This window comes from Sarcophilus harrisii, chromosome 5, assembly GCF_902635505.1.
Source record: "Sarcophilus harrisii chromosome 5, mSarHar1.11, whole genome shotgun sequence".
Taxonomy (NCBI): Eukaryota; Metazoa; Chordata; class Mammalia; order Dasyuromorphia; family Dasyuridae; genus Sarcophilus; species Sarcophilus harrisii.
In genome coordinates, this window is record NC_045430.1 from 240524671 (window position 1) to 240538705 (window position 14035).

The 14035-nt window shown below is 37.3% G+C and overlaps 1 long non-coding RNA gene across 1 annotated transcript; it reads right to left on the reverse strand.

Moving 5' to 3' along the window:
* Positions 1–588: 588 nt before the first annotated feature.
* LOC100919439 lies at positions 589–13431 on the reverse strand. The gene is made up of 6 exons (XR_004229798.1): positions 13342–13431; positions 10011–10572; positions 8723–8817; positions 7875–8018; positions 3225–3274; positions 589–1048 (listed from the first exon to the last, which is right to left on the reverse strand). It is a non-coding gene; the product is annotated as an uncharacterized LOC100919439 (long non-coding RNA).
* Between the last annotated feature and the right edge of the window lie 604 nt (positions 13432–14035).

A 14035-nucleotide genomic window follows, 5' to 3' on the forward strand; every position in this document is an offset into this window, starting at 1 on the left:
TGGACCAAGTCCCCGGAAGTAATACTGTCCTCTTGGTCCTTGAGGTTGGACACTTGCTCAATGTTGCTCTTTGACAAGGGTACAATATAATGAGGGAGACTCTGGAATATGACTTGTTTTTCGTTCTGGAATTGGTTCTTCTGCTGCTCTTGGACCAAGTCCCTAGAAGCAATGCTGTCCTCCTGGTCCTCGAGGTTGGACACTTGCTCAATGTTGCTCTTTGACAAGGGTACAATATGGTGAGGGAGACTTTAACAATTGTGGTTCGTTCTGGAATTGGTGGTTCTGCTGCTCTGGACCAAGTCCCCAGAAGCAATGCTGCTGTCCTGGTCCTCGAGGTTGGACACTTGCTCAATGTTGCTCTTTGACAAGGGTACAATATGGAGGGAGACTTTATCGCTTGTGGTTCATTCTGGAATTGGTGGTTCTGCTGCTCCTGGACCAAGTCCCCAGAAGCAATGCTGTCGTCCTGGTCCTTGAGGTTGGATACTTGCTCATTTTTGCTCTTTAACAAGGGTACAATATGGTGAGGGAGACTTTGGAATATCAGTTGTGTTTCGTTCTGGAATTGGTTCTTCTGCTGCTCCTGGACCAAGTCCCTAGAAGGAATGCTGTCCTCTTGGTCCTCGAGGTTGGACAATTGTTCATTGTTGCTCTTTGACAAGGGTACAATGTGGTGAGGGGCCTTCGGAATATCAGTTGTTTTTGCTTCTGGAATTGGTTCTTCTGCTGCTCCTGGACCAAGTCCCCAGAAGCAATGCTGTCCTCCTGGTCCTCGAGGTGTAGGACACTTGCTCATTGTTGCTCTTTGACAAGGATACAATATGGTGAGGGGGACTTTGGAATATCACTTGTTTTTGGTTCTGGAATTGGTTCTTCTGCTGTTCCTGGACCAGGTCCCCAGAAGGAATGCTGTCCTCCTGGTCCTTGAGGTTGGACACTTGCTCATTTTTGCTCTTTGACAAGGGTACAATATGGTGAGGGGGACTTTGGAATATCACTTATTCTTCCTTCTGGAATTGGTTCTTCTGCTGCTCCTGTACTAAGTCTGTGAATGAAGAAGGGACCATATGAACAAAGGGGAAGTTAATCAGGAAAGAGACTGTGGGCGGGAAAGATCGTTGTAGCTTAGGATTTATGATCTACCAAGAGTGATACCTGGCCTTTGGTGGAGAAAGCACTAGAACGTGCTTTTTCATATGCTCTCCCTCATTGCCTACTGGAAGGAACCCCAAGAGACAACTTCATTACTTCTAATTTTTCTGATAAACTACTTATTTGTACAGAGTTGTTTGCATGGAATCATCCCCTTAGACTGGGAGCTCCTCCAGGCCAGGACCCGGCTTGGACCTTATTTTGTATCCCCCCAGTGCTTACTATGAAGCTTGGCCCACATGAGATAATAAATGTTTATTGACTGTGGCCTCCAATTATTCTTCCCCCTTTCTCTCTCTTCTAAACTCTTTGCATTCTGGTTTTTCATATTCTCATTAAGTTGAGTTTTCCTAACTGAAATGCAAGGTTACACAAAAGTGAATAATTTTTTTTGTTTTTTATTTTTTTGTTAATTTTACTTTATTTAAATTTTACCTGTTACATTAAAAAAATTTTTTTTACATTTGCTTACAAACCACATTTGAAATTTTAAAAAACACTTCCATAAAGTTTGTGAAAAAAAATATAGATCTCCCACCTAATGCAAAATAAAAAGCCTCAAAAAAAATTAAGTTAAAAACAGAGAGATAAAAAGGGAAATAGTGAATGCTTTGATCTCTATTCAGACACAATCATTCCTTCTTTCTGAATGGATAAGATTTTTATCATCAGTCCTTCAGAGTAGTTGTGGATGATTGTGCTACTGAGAACAACAAAATCATTTAACTACTTACCCCAGAACATTGCTGTGTTGGGGGTCCAGAACCTGGGGGGGGTCCAGAACCTTCTCTCTGGGGCCAATTGGAGCAGGGTTCAGCGAGAATCTCTGGGGAGGTCTTTTTTTGCTATCGTTTCATATATGGCATATTTCACTCTGTTCATGGAGTTTCCACTTTTTTTTTTCACCTGGGAGCATTCTGTTCATCTTTTCTCAGAGAACAATGATCTCTTTCAGAGGAACTTGTTTCAAAAATTTTTACATTTACCATCGCTAATTGTATTTCCTCACATTTATTCTCTCTTTTCTCCTCAAAAGTGTTTCCCTACTGATCCCTGAACTCTCCCCAAATGACTTGTTCTTTTATCACCCGCTCCTTCTCATATTCCATTCCCCTCCCATTTTCCTGCAGGCTTAGATGATTTCAACACCCCAATTCAGTATTTATGGTGTCTCCTGTTTGAATTAATTCTGATGACAGTAATGTTCTTACTCTACCTCTCTTCCTTCTTTCCCCCTCCAATGAAAAAGCTTTTTCTTGTCTCTTTTTCTTATGACAGATAATTTTTACCATTCCATTTCTCCCTTTCCCTTTTCCTGGTATATTCCCGTCTCCTTTTCATCATTTTTTTTTTTTTTTTAAAGATATTATCCCTTCAAATTTAACTCACCCACCTTATCCTCTGGCTATGTATACTCATGTATACTCCTCCTAACTGCCAGAATATTGAGAATATCTTCAGGAGTTACAAGTATCATCCTCCTATGCCAGAACATAAAACTTAAACTGGTGCCAGGTATATTGATCCTGCCTCAGTCTCTCTCAAGCTTTCTCCCCCAATTCCCACATAGGATGTGTTGGACATTTTGATCTGAATGACCAATTGCACTTGAATCTCAACGTGTGCAAAACACAATCTGTTCTTTGTTCCACACCCTCTGCCTTCTTCTGAGATTCCCTTTTCTGTCACCCTGGTTTGCAGACTCAATCATCCACCACTCTTCCCGTTGTTTAGCCCCTATAACATCCATTGAGTTAGGCATCTTTTAATTCCTGATTCAACAATGTTTTTCCCCTCAGATGGTTTCTTTTCTTCATTCCCATAACTAACAAACCTGATCACCCTTGTCCACCTGTCTCCTGAACTCTTCTATAGCCTCATTATTCCACAAGGATTATGCATGCTGATGTTACTATTATATAATCTGTATTTATGTGGCATATTCTAGTTGATGTACCTTTGAAGCCTCCATTTTAGAATGAATTTTGGGGGGGTGTCTTCCTCATTTAATACAGTGACTGACATAGGAACAAGTATTACAATACATTTGTTGATTAATTGATTCTCACCATGGGAAAATAGTTGATTTCTTTTCACCATGTTGAATTTCAAGGATTTCCTGAAAAAAAAAGAATGTCAACAAATAAATACTAAGGTTTGTTTCCAATAACTACCCCATCTTCCCAGCTAAAGAAGTGGCAAGCAACTCAAGAAGGCCCTAACAGCATATTGGCTGCAGCCCAACTATTGCTTTTTGTTGTCCTATATGTTTTTACAGTAGAGCCAGCCTCAACTCAGTTGAAAAAAATGATCCATTTCTAGAGCCCTTTCCCTGTTTCCTTCTTTCTCCATCCCTTCTCTCTTCTCCTCCTCATCATTAAAAGTAATCCAAAGGCATCAATCAACTGAGAAACTCCCTTGCATGACAACAGAAGAAATAGAGGATGAAATCTTGTAGGCAAAGTGTCAGCATAATAAAGAAGAATCTTCAAAGTTTGTTTGTTTGCTGTGGACCTTCTATCAGACTGGCCAAATCACAAAATGTCTGAGAATCATTCCAATATTCTTTGATTTCACAACATCCTATGGACCTGTCAGGCTTACAGTCCATGGGCTTGCAACCCTGCTGCTTCTTCTTTCCCCTAAGAGTTCTCTCTTATTTATATTCTCAAATCCACAAGATGTAAGGGCAAAGTAGTAACTACAATGTGAGCCTGAAGGGCCAGAATGAGAGGCTTGAAAGTCCTAACCTACATTTCTTCAGGATAACAACAAAAAGCCATTTCCTTTGTAGGTGAGTCTCAGATGGTTTATCTCCCCAGAGTCAACAGAAGAGGCTTCTCTCTCATGATCTCACTTGTATCCCAGATGCTCCCCCACTGAGGACAGAGGAACAAGCATCTTATCCACCTTCTATTGCTGCTACAAGGAGTGTCTCTCACATTCATCTCTAGAACAATGTCTTCCCACAAAATTACGCACCTCGCTCCATAATACAGACTCCCTCATTCCTCGTCCTACGCATATGCAGCTATCCCCACCCCTGAGAAAGTCTGTATCATGAAGCCTCTTACGTGTGAGAGCTTCTCGAAGACAAGAAGCAAAAGGCAGCCTCTTAGTTGACTAAGTAGCAGGTTATGGAACACACACACACACACACAGTCATTTTATTCTCTCTTCTTCCCTCCCTCTTCCCTCTCTTTGTGTCCCTGTCTGTGTCTCTATTTCTCTCTCACACAGAGCACCACTGTTGAGACTTTCTGGCTTTTTATCCTAGTTTTTGAGGTAGTGATGCCATCACACAGAACCATTTTTCCATTATATCAGTTACCACCCTCCAATCACCTCTGCATTGCAGGTTGGAATATTTTTGCAGAGACAGGAAGCTTGTTTGTTACTTAAGTTTCCTGAATCCAAGCCATTCTGTCTTAATTGGGTTTCAAACTGTATTTCCCACTGATTCTCACTAAAATAAAGTGTCAGCTTCTACCTAGCATGTATTTTTAAAGGCCAAAGATCAAAAACATCTCAATGCAAAACTTAAAATTCTAGTCTTTGTCTGATTGTCCATTAATAAGGAAAAAAATATGTTTGTGTCTAGCATGGATAGAAAAGGGGAATTCGATATCCTTTGTAAAACTTTTGATTTAAGCTTTTGTTCTTTTCTTTCTCTGGTTCATGTCCAAGACAGCTATATGGCTTTCTTTATTGATAAGGCAACAAAATTGACATTTTCCTCCTTCTCCTCTTCTCTGTCTTCCCAAACACTCTTTACCTCCATTCACACTCTTTTGTTAAATTTCCTTTTGCTTATTTTTATTGAAGTTTTTTATTTTTAAAACACATGCAAGAATCATTGTTTCAGCATTGGCCCTTGAAAAATCTTGTGTTCCCCTTTTCTCCCCCCTTCCCCACACCCCCTCCCCTAGATGGCATGTAATCCAATATATGTTAAACATGGTTACACTATATATTAAATCCAAAATAGGCAATTATCATGCTGCACAAGAAAAATCGGATCAAAAAGTTTAAAAAAATAAGAAAATAAAATTCAAGCAAAACATAACAAAAAGTGAAAATTCTATATTGTAATCAACCCTCAGTTCCCAAAGTCCTCTCCTGGCTTTAGATCTCTCTCATCTTTAGGCTCTCATCATCGCAAGATTATTGGAACAAGCCTGAATGATCTCATTGTTGAAAAGAGTCATGTTTATCAGAATTGATCATCGTACAATCTTGTTGCTGTGTACAATGATCTCCTGGTTCTGCTCACTTCACTTAGCATCACCCTAGGGTAGAGAATCTGTCTCTCTTGAAATAATCTTGTGAATTCTACTTAGCCAATTTGCAAAGGCACTGGTAGATTTGTTGTGAAAGGGTCAATTTAAGTCTCTATAATTCCCCTAGCAGTGCTACAAATCAACTAGAAAATAAGGTGGAAAAGGGCTTGATGGAGTGGGCAATTTTCTCTACCTATACCCCAAATCCTTGTGCCCTTTACATATTCATTTGGCACTAAAACATATTCTGTGTTGTCTTACCTCTTCTCTTGCTATCCTATGCTTAACAATATAAATGTCCTGATTTTTCAATATTACATGTTCCTTGTGAGACTCAAGTTTACTCACCTATAGAAATGGGGATGGATAACAACATTTGCGTTCATGAAAGGTTCTGAGAAAACCATTCTGTAAACTTTCAAGTTTTATGAAAATGTAAATGACCGTTATTGTTATTTTACTATTAAAGTGCCGACTTAAAAATTTCTGTCATTCAGGTTGATATGTAAGGATCAGAAGACTTGACTTGAGATCTTAGTTCAGACACTTAGTTCAGACAGACTAAGTACGAAATACTGAGCAAAAAACCAACACAATCTCTATGAAATCAATTTACTTATCTGTAAAATGTGGATAATAAAAGGGATTTATGCAAGAATGGTGGGAAGATATGAGAGGGTAGATATAGAAATCCTTTGAAATCAAGTTGTGAAAAGTGTGTCTATTATCTGCATTTCAAGGTATAGATTATAGATTCATACCAGCTGTTCAATAACAAATATAATCCATCAAATATTTTAAACACATGCGTTGCATCCTTCCTACTCTACAAAATCTTGGAAATTCAGAGTGGGAAAAGGCGTGATTATGTTGGCCCATCCCATTTAGTGCTATCACCTTTGGAGACAGATATCCAGCCAGCCTAATTTTGCCTATGGCCTTGAAAAACAAATGAATTTAAGCGAGGAAGAGCTGTCCAAGGTTCACTTGCTTCACTTTCTCCTCTGGGACCATCTGTGTCCAGTTTCTAGATAGAGATCAGGATGACTGGAGATGGCCCCTAGATGCAAGGTTTTTTAACAGGTCTGTTTGACAGAATTAGTTTGATCAGGAGAGGGTCATTGACAAGATAATCTTGCCTTTCAATGGGCGTTTGTTGCAATGGTCTCTTGAGTTCTTTACATTGTTAGAAGGCTATTTTGACTTTATAGACACAGTATTTAATCAGGAGGTCAACCCCCCAAGTTATCCTTAACAATAAAAAGTACCCTCCTTTACCCTTGTAAATTGCAAGTTAGTTAGGAATTTAGTTGAAATCTTTCCCCAACTTTGCCCACCTTATGGCAACATAATAAAGTTTTTGGCCTCTTGACTTGGAAAAAAATACCATTAAGGTTAGATAAAAATTGAGGCAAAAATGGCTTCTTTAATCTATACTCAAACTCATTTGAACAATAGCTCTTTCCTTCCTTCCTTCCTTCCTTCCTTGGCGGGGGTATGTGATATGATTTGAGAAACATTAAAAAAAAAAAATTCCCTGTGGTACTTCCTCTACACAGTGGAAATATATGAAATTCTTGTTTAAAGTATCATTTCTGAAAAGCTTCAATTAAAAATAAATGACATTGGGTAATTCTTAGCACCTATTATTGGGCCCTGAGTGTCTGGGGCAAGTCAGGCAAATTTTGATTAGAGAGTTGGAACAGGAAATGGAACATGAAAGGGTCCTAGTATGGATTGCTATTTGTAAAAGCAAGTACTTTTTGTGTGTGTGTGTTGTTTTAAGCTATACTGCTCTTTTATTATTATTATTATTATAGCTTTTTATTTACAAAACTATGCATGGATAATTTTTCAACATTGACCCTTGCAAAACCTTCTGTTCCAACTTTTCCCCTCCTTTCCCCTAGATGGCAGGTAGACCAATACACGTTAAATATGTTAAAATATATGTTAAATCCACTGTATGTATACATATACAGTTATCTGAGCAGAGTACTTCTGATAATATTGTTCATAAAGCACTTAAAAAGGTTTGCTAGATGATTTATATCCATTATTCATTTACTCCTTATACCTTTTAAGTTAATTTATTATATATATTATTATTCTCCCATTTTATAGAGTAGGAGACAAGTAGGAAGACTGGGACAAACTGGATTGATTTGAATTGGAAGACAGAATTTGAATCCAGATCTTTTTTCATGACAAGTCTATTACTTCATCTAAATCATTCTATGAGAAACCCTCATTTCACAGGGAACCTAGAGAAAGTCTGTAGTCTACAGAAGGATTTTTCAGTGCTGATTAGCAGCCAGATTCCTGTTGAATGTTCTCTTTGCTAAGTTGAAGTAATAGGCTACATCAAGATGCTGTACCCGGGAGAATCACTGTTCTCAGGTGGACAGGGATCATTTTCATTAGGTTTTATTAACTCACACGGTATTCGATAGTTGTTTGACACCTTCTGGCAGGAGCAACTCATATAGGCCTGGAGTTTGCCTTCATTAAACTGGTCAGTCCCATCCCATTACAGCACTTAGAAGCATTTCTTTACTTTAGATAAGGCCCTCAAAAGTTATCCTAAAGACAGGATGGAGGGAAAAAACCATAAAGAACTGTTGAAAAAAAAATCTAAACAGTAGAAGAGATATTTTTCTGCTCTTCCCATCTTTTTATTTGGAATGGATCTTGGCTTTTTCTAAATGAACTGCAAGCTTTGGAGCCCTCCCTCCTTTTTCTGCTTTAGGTCCAGTGAGTGTCTAAATGTATTTGTGTGGACTTTCTTATTTTTTTTTTCATCTAAATATCTTCTAGGCTGCTTTGCTTCATTCAGCTCTTCCTTATCCTTTAGAACTTCACAATCTAAGAATTTTACATTTGCATGCACTAGAACCCAAGGATTGGAAGGAGACAGCAGTTTAGGGACATTGTTTATACACTGTGTGCAGAAAGCTACATTGTATAGGATTCATTGTATAACTTCATGGGTAAAACACCTTTTCCTCCCTCCTCCCAGTTGCAGATTAAGCCGAGTTCCCTTTTTGCTTTCTTCCCCTCTGTGCCAGGCTATCTGTTGTGATTTTTGCATTTCTAGGAGGAGGAAGTTATTTGGTGGCATATTAATAGGCATTTGGCAATTTCAGGATCAGATGAGTAAGACATCCCTGGCAAAGGAGTTGCCTCCAATTTAATGAATGGAATTTCCTCAGAATTGGACAGTTTTTCTACAGAACTACCCTGATAGTTTGGCAGAAGAAACTGGACCTTCTACCTTTCCCACTTACCTGGGCAGAATTCTTCAATATTCCCTTGCTTTGATAGTGGACACTTTGACTTGGGCCATTGGGTGAGTTTGCCATCCATCTGGGAACAGCACATCCTGTTGGGAGTGGGGCATAGTAAGGTGCTTGATAAAAGTTGATTGACTGACTACATGGCAGAAGAGGGGCCCTTCCCTTCCTCCTATTGCTCTCCCCCCATCTTGAATCACAAATTTAGTGCACAAATTCAAGTGCTAGACTCGAAAGGTGATGTAACTCTAGCTCCTAATTTTACAGATTAGGAAACTGAGGTCGAGTGGGGAGGTAACAAAAAGTATAAAAATCACTTAATTTTCAATTAGGTGAAAAGAGAGCCTTTGATTAAAAAAAAATACAAAATAATCACTCTATTCATATTAAAAACACTGAAAACCATAGGAATCAAAACAGGTTTCTTTAATAGGATCAAAGGTAGTATGTCTAAAATCAAGCATTGCCTTAGGAATTTTGTCAGGTAAATCCAAGATAAGGCAGAGATGCCTACTGTTTCCACTATTTCTTCACAAAGCATGAGAAATGCTAGCTATAAATAAGACATGGAAAATAAATTAAGACAACAATACTTGTAAAGAGGAAGCAGCATTATCTTCATTAATTGAGGCAATTAATGCTTTCAATAAAGTAGTAGGATATGAGAGTAATTTTTTTTTAAAGTTTTTTTTTCCCTTTCTGTTACAAATAAAACTGAGGATAGGAAGATAAATTTAATTTGTAGTGAAATGCATTGGATCTGGAAATTTACCTGTCATGATCTTTGTAAGATTTCACTAAATAACAATTAAAATGATTTGTATAGAAAGGAGAATAGTAAGTTGGAGAAATTTAGTATTGATAGCTGAGAAACCATAGATGGTTTAGTGGATAACATGCTGAATTTGGATTCAGGAAGACTAGAATTGGCATCCTATCCAGATACTTAGTAGCTATGTGACTTCTAAGCAAGTGATTTAATCTCTTCATTCCTCAGTTTCTTTATCTGTAAAATGGGGATATTAATAATAATACCTACTAGGATTCAGTGAGGTCATACATGCAACATGCTTTGTAAACCTTAAAGTGCTATCTTTCATTAAATATTTTGGGGGAGATGTACTCTGCAAGGGGACTTGTCTGGGTGTTTAAAGATTTTTGTTGTGTCAAAAGATCTACAATTTAATCCCAATGATTTAAGAGTGCTGCATCTTGGTATTTAACTAGAAATCTTTCAGAAATTTCTATTTCCCCCCTTAAAAAAAAAAGAAAGAAGACTCACCTCCATCCACTTGTCTTCTGCTGGTAAGCTTCTGTGAACATCTGGGCTGATGCTTGAATGACACATACACAGTTCATAACTGAGAGCCTATATACGTCACTCTATTTTGCTTGGGCCTGTCTCAAACTTGTGCTCTGCCTTTTCCTATGCTGAATCACCCTTATCACCCACCCTGGGCATCAGAAGTGGACATTGCTAAAGTACAGGTATTATCCTTTGCAGATTTTAAAAAGTAAATATAAAGTTAGTTGAAGAGCTGTATTTCTTTCTACTTCCAAGCCTCCTCTATCTAGATCTCAAAAATTTAGAGATGCACTGATTATAGAAATAAAGTAATTATGTGGCAGGCCACATGTGTTGTCTTTGAAACTCTTAGTCATCTTCATCCCTTGCATGCTGGTTACCTTGAAAAGCATAGCCAAATGTCAATATCAACAAATACGATGATTTCTTATTTTTGCAGTGAATAATGAATAAACACGTGCTGGCTGTTAGGATGGTCCATTTTCTTGGTAGCAGAAAGCTCTTCCCAACAGGTGAACTATAGATAATCTTGGCTTTTCTAAAACAAAGAAGATCCATAAAATGCATTAATACATTTCAAATAACTACAAGGTAAGATTGAAGCCCAGAGTAAAAGCCAAGAAACTTTGCTATATAATTGAGTGTTTTAGTTGTCTTTGCCTGTAAACTTCACTTTTTTGAAATGGTGGGAGCTGGTGGAAGCAGTGTTTCTGACTCATGCTCATTGCTTTAAGTGCCATTATCCTAGCACCTGCTTGGTTATAGACTTAAGCGCTAGAATGTCTCAAGATTTCTTCATTAAAATGGTTCCTGAAAGCTTGCATTGATATGGGGGTGATGGTTCTAAATGGTAGAGGGCAGGTTGCAGTGGATACTGAGCAGAAGGCCTAAATAACAAAGGTATCTTAGTGGAAGAAATGTATGAGGACTGCTGTGAGACGATATGAAATAAAGAGGAGGGACTGAAAAGGACCGTGGATGATTTTTCAGAGGCTGTAGGACCTTAGGTCTAAATTTCAGAAGTCACATGATCCCTATTCTTAGAGTAGGGTAGACATTATCAGACTCTAGGCTTAAATTTCAGGAAATCACATGACCTATAGGACCTAGACATCATTGCTGATGATTGATCAATAGTTATTTCCTTTTCAATCCATCCAATGAATCTCAGTCTTTTGCTATTTAATCCCTTTCCCTTGTTATGGTCTGGGGTCCCATGCCATGCTGGGCTGTTCAGTTGGTGTGCTGGGACCTCTCCTTGCAAGGACAGAGCCCATGCTTTCTTTCTGTATCTGGAAATGCCTCCTGACTCTTTTGAGTCAGGGGTCTAGCACCCCCCATCACATACAAATTCCTATTGTAGATATTCCTTCCTTTCATTTAGATTATCAAATTTATTGATGTTAAATTGGGTAAAATAACTCCTAATGATTGCTCCAATTTCCTCTTCATTGATGAAAAGTTCTCCCTTTTGATTTTTGAGACTGATATGATTGATGAAAAGTTCTCCCTTTTGATTTTTGAGACTGATATGATTGATGAAAAGTTCTCCCTTTTCATTTTTGAGACTATGATTTTCTTTTCTTTTTCTAATCAAAATACCTAAAAGTTTTTTATCAATTTTGTTGCTTTTTTTCATAAAACCAACTCTTTAATTTTATTTCTTAATTCAATAGTTTTCTTTCAATTTTATTCATCTCATCTTTTATTTTCAGAATTTCAAATTTGGTATTTAATTGGGGATTTTTAATTTGTTCTTGCTCTAACTTTTTTAGTTGCAAGCCTAATTCATTGATCTTCTCTTTATTTTTTGCAAGTAAGCATCTAGAGATATAAAATTTCCCCTAATTACTTTTGCTGCATCCCACAACTTTTGGTATGTTGTCTCATTATTGTCATTCTCTTGGATAACATTGTTGATTATATCTATGATTTGTTGTTTCACCCATTCATTCTTTGGGATTAGATTTAAATTCTAATTATTTTTTGGTCTATTTTCCCCTGGTCTTTTATTACATGTAATTTTTATTGCATCATGACCTGAAAAATTGCATTTATTATTTCTGCCTTTCTGTATTTGATTTTGAGGTTTATGTGCCACAATAATACATGGTTAATTTTTGTATAGATTTCATGAACTACTGAGAAAAAAGTATACTCTTTTCTCTCTCCATTCAATTTTCTCCAAAGATCTATCATACATAACTTTTCTAAAATTGAATTTATCTCCTTAACTACTTATTTATTTTGAGATTCGATTTATCCAGTTTTGAGAGAACAAGGTTGAGATCCCACACTAGTAGTTTCGCTGTCTATTTCTTCTTGCAGCTCTTTTAACTTCTCCTTTTGGAATTTGGGTGCTATACCACTCACTGCATATATATTTAATACTGCTTTTGCTTCATTATTTTTGATACCCTTTATATAACAAGATATAATTTTCTTCTTTATCTTTTAATTAGATCTGTTTTTGCTCGATAAGAGATCAGGGTCTCTACTGCTGCTTTTTTTTTTTTTTTTTTTTACTTTACACAGGAAGCATAATAGATTCTGTTGCAGCCTTTTACCTTTTTACTCTGTATGTTTCACCTTGCTTTAAATGTTTTTTTTTTTTTTTTGGGGGGGGGAACATATTATATGATTTTAGCTTTTAATCCAGTCTGCTATTTGCTTCCTCTTTATGGGAGAGTTCATTCCCATTCCCATTCCCAGTGAAAATGTCTAATTCTGTACTTCCTGCCATCTTATTTGCCCATAATTATTCCTTTCTCCCTCTTTCCTCTTTCCCAGTATTTTGCTTCTGACCACCACCTCCCTTCAAACAACCTTCTCCTCTTGCCATTTTGATCAGAACTCTTCTCTCTCGGAGATCCCCAGGGTCTGCTTCCTCCAGCCCCCCCCCCCCAATACCTCCTTCCCATTTTTATATCTTTCCTCAACTGCTTCTCTTTTCCTTCTATTAGCTTCCCCCTTTCCTTTCCCTTTTCCCCTCCCACTTCCCTATAATATGAGAGAAGTTTCTCTGTGAAAACAAGTATATGTGACATTCTCTCAAATCTGATGAAAGTAAGATTTACTCAATGTTCATCTACCTCCCTTCTTTCCCTTCCTCATACTAGGTCCTTCTTTGCCTCTTTATGAGGTGTAATTTCTCTCATTTTACCTCCATTTTTCCCTTTTTCTGGTACAATCCTCTTTCTACCTCTAGTTTAGGCTTTTCCATATTATTACAATAAAATCAAAATTATATCAGCACTATGAATACCCAACAGAAGTATAGTTCTTAAAGAGTTTTTTTTCTTTTTACCTTTTGATGTTTCTGTATTTGGAGGTGAAAATTTTTGTTCAGCTCTGGTCTTTTCATCAGAAATAAATGAAATTTATCTGTATCATCCAGTGTCCATCTTTTTCCCTCAAAGATAACGCTCAATTTAGTTGGAGAGTTGATTGTTGGCTGCAATGCAAGTTCCTTTGCCTTGGGGAATATGAGAGTCCAGCCCTTCGAACCTTTAAGGTGAAAGCTGCCAGGTCTTGATCAGGACTGTGGCTCTTTGATATTTGAATTGTTTGTTTCTGGCTGCTTGCAATAATTCTTCCATGATATGATAATTTGATAATTCTGAAATTTAGCTACGATATGCATTGAAGTTTTCATTTTGGAGTCTCTTTCAGGTGGTGTTTGGTGAATTTTTTAATGGCTATTTTATCTTCTGGCTCTAGGACATATCAGGGCAGTTTTCCTTGATGATTTCCTGAAAGCTGATGTCTCAGCTTTTTTCATCATGTTTTTTCAGGAAGGTCAATAAGCTTTAGATTGTCTTAGATCTATTTTCCAGGTCAGATGTTTTTCCAATGAGGTATTTTATATTTTCTTTTCTTTTTTCATTTTTCTTTAGTTTTGTTTGACTGATTTTTGATGTCTCATTGAGTCATTCATTTGCATTTGTTCAATTTTCAGTGAATTATTTTCTTCAGTTATCTTTTTTAGTTCCTTTTGTGTG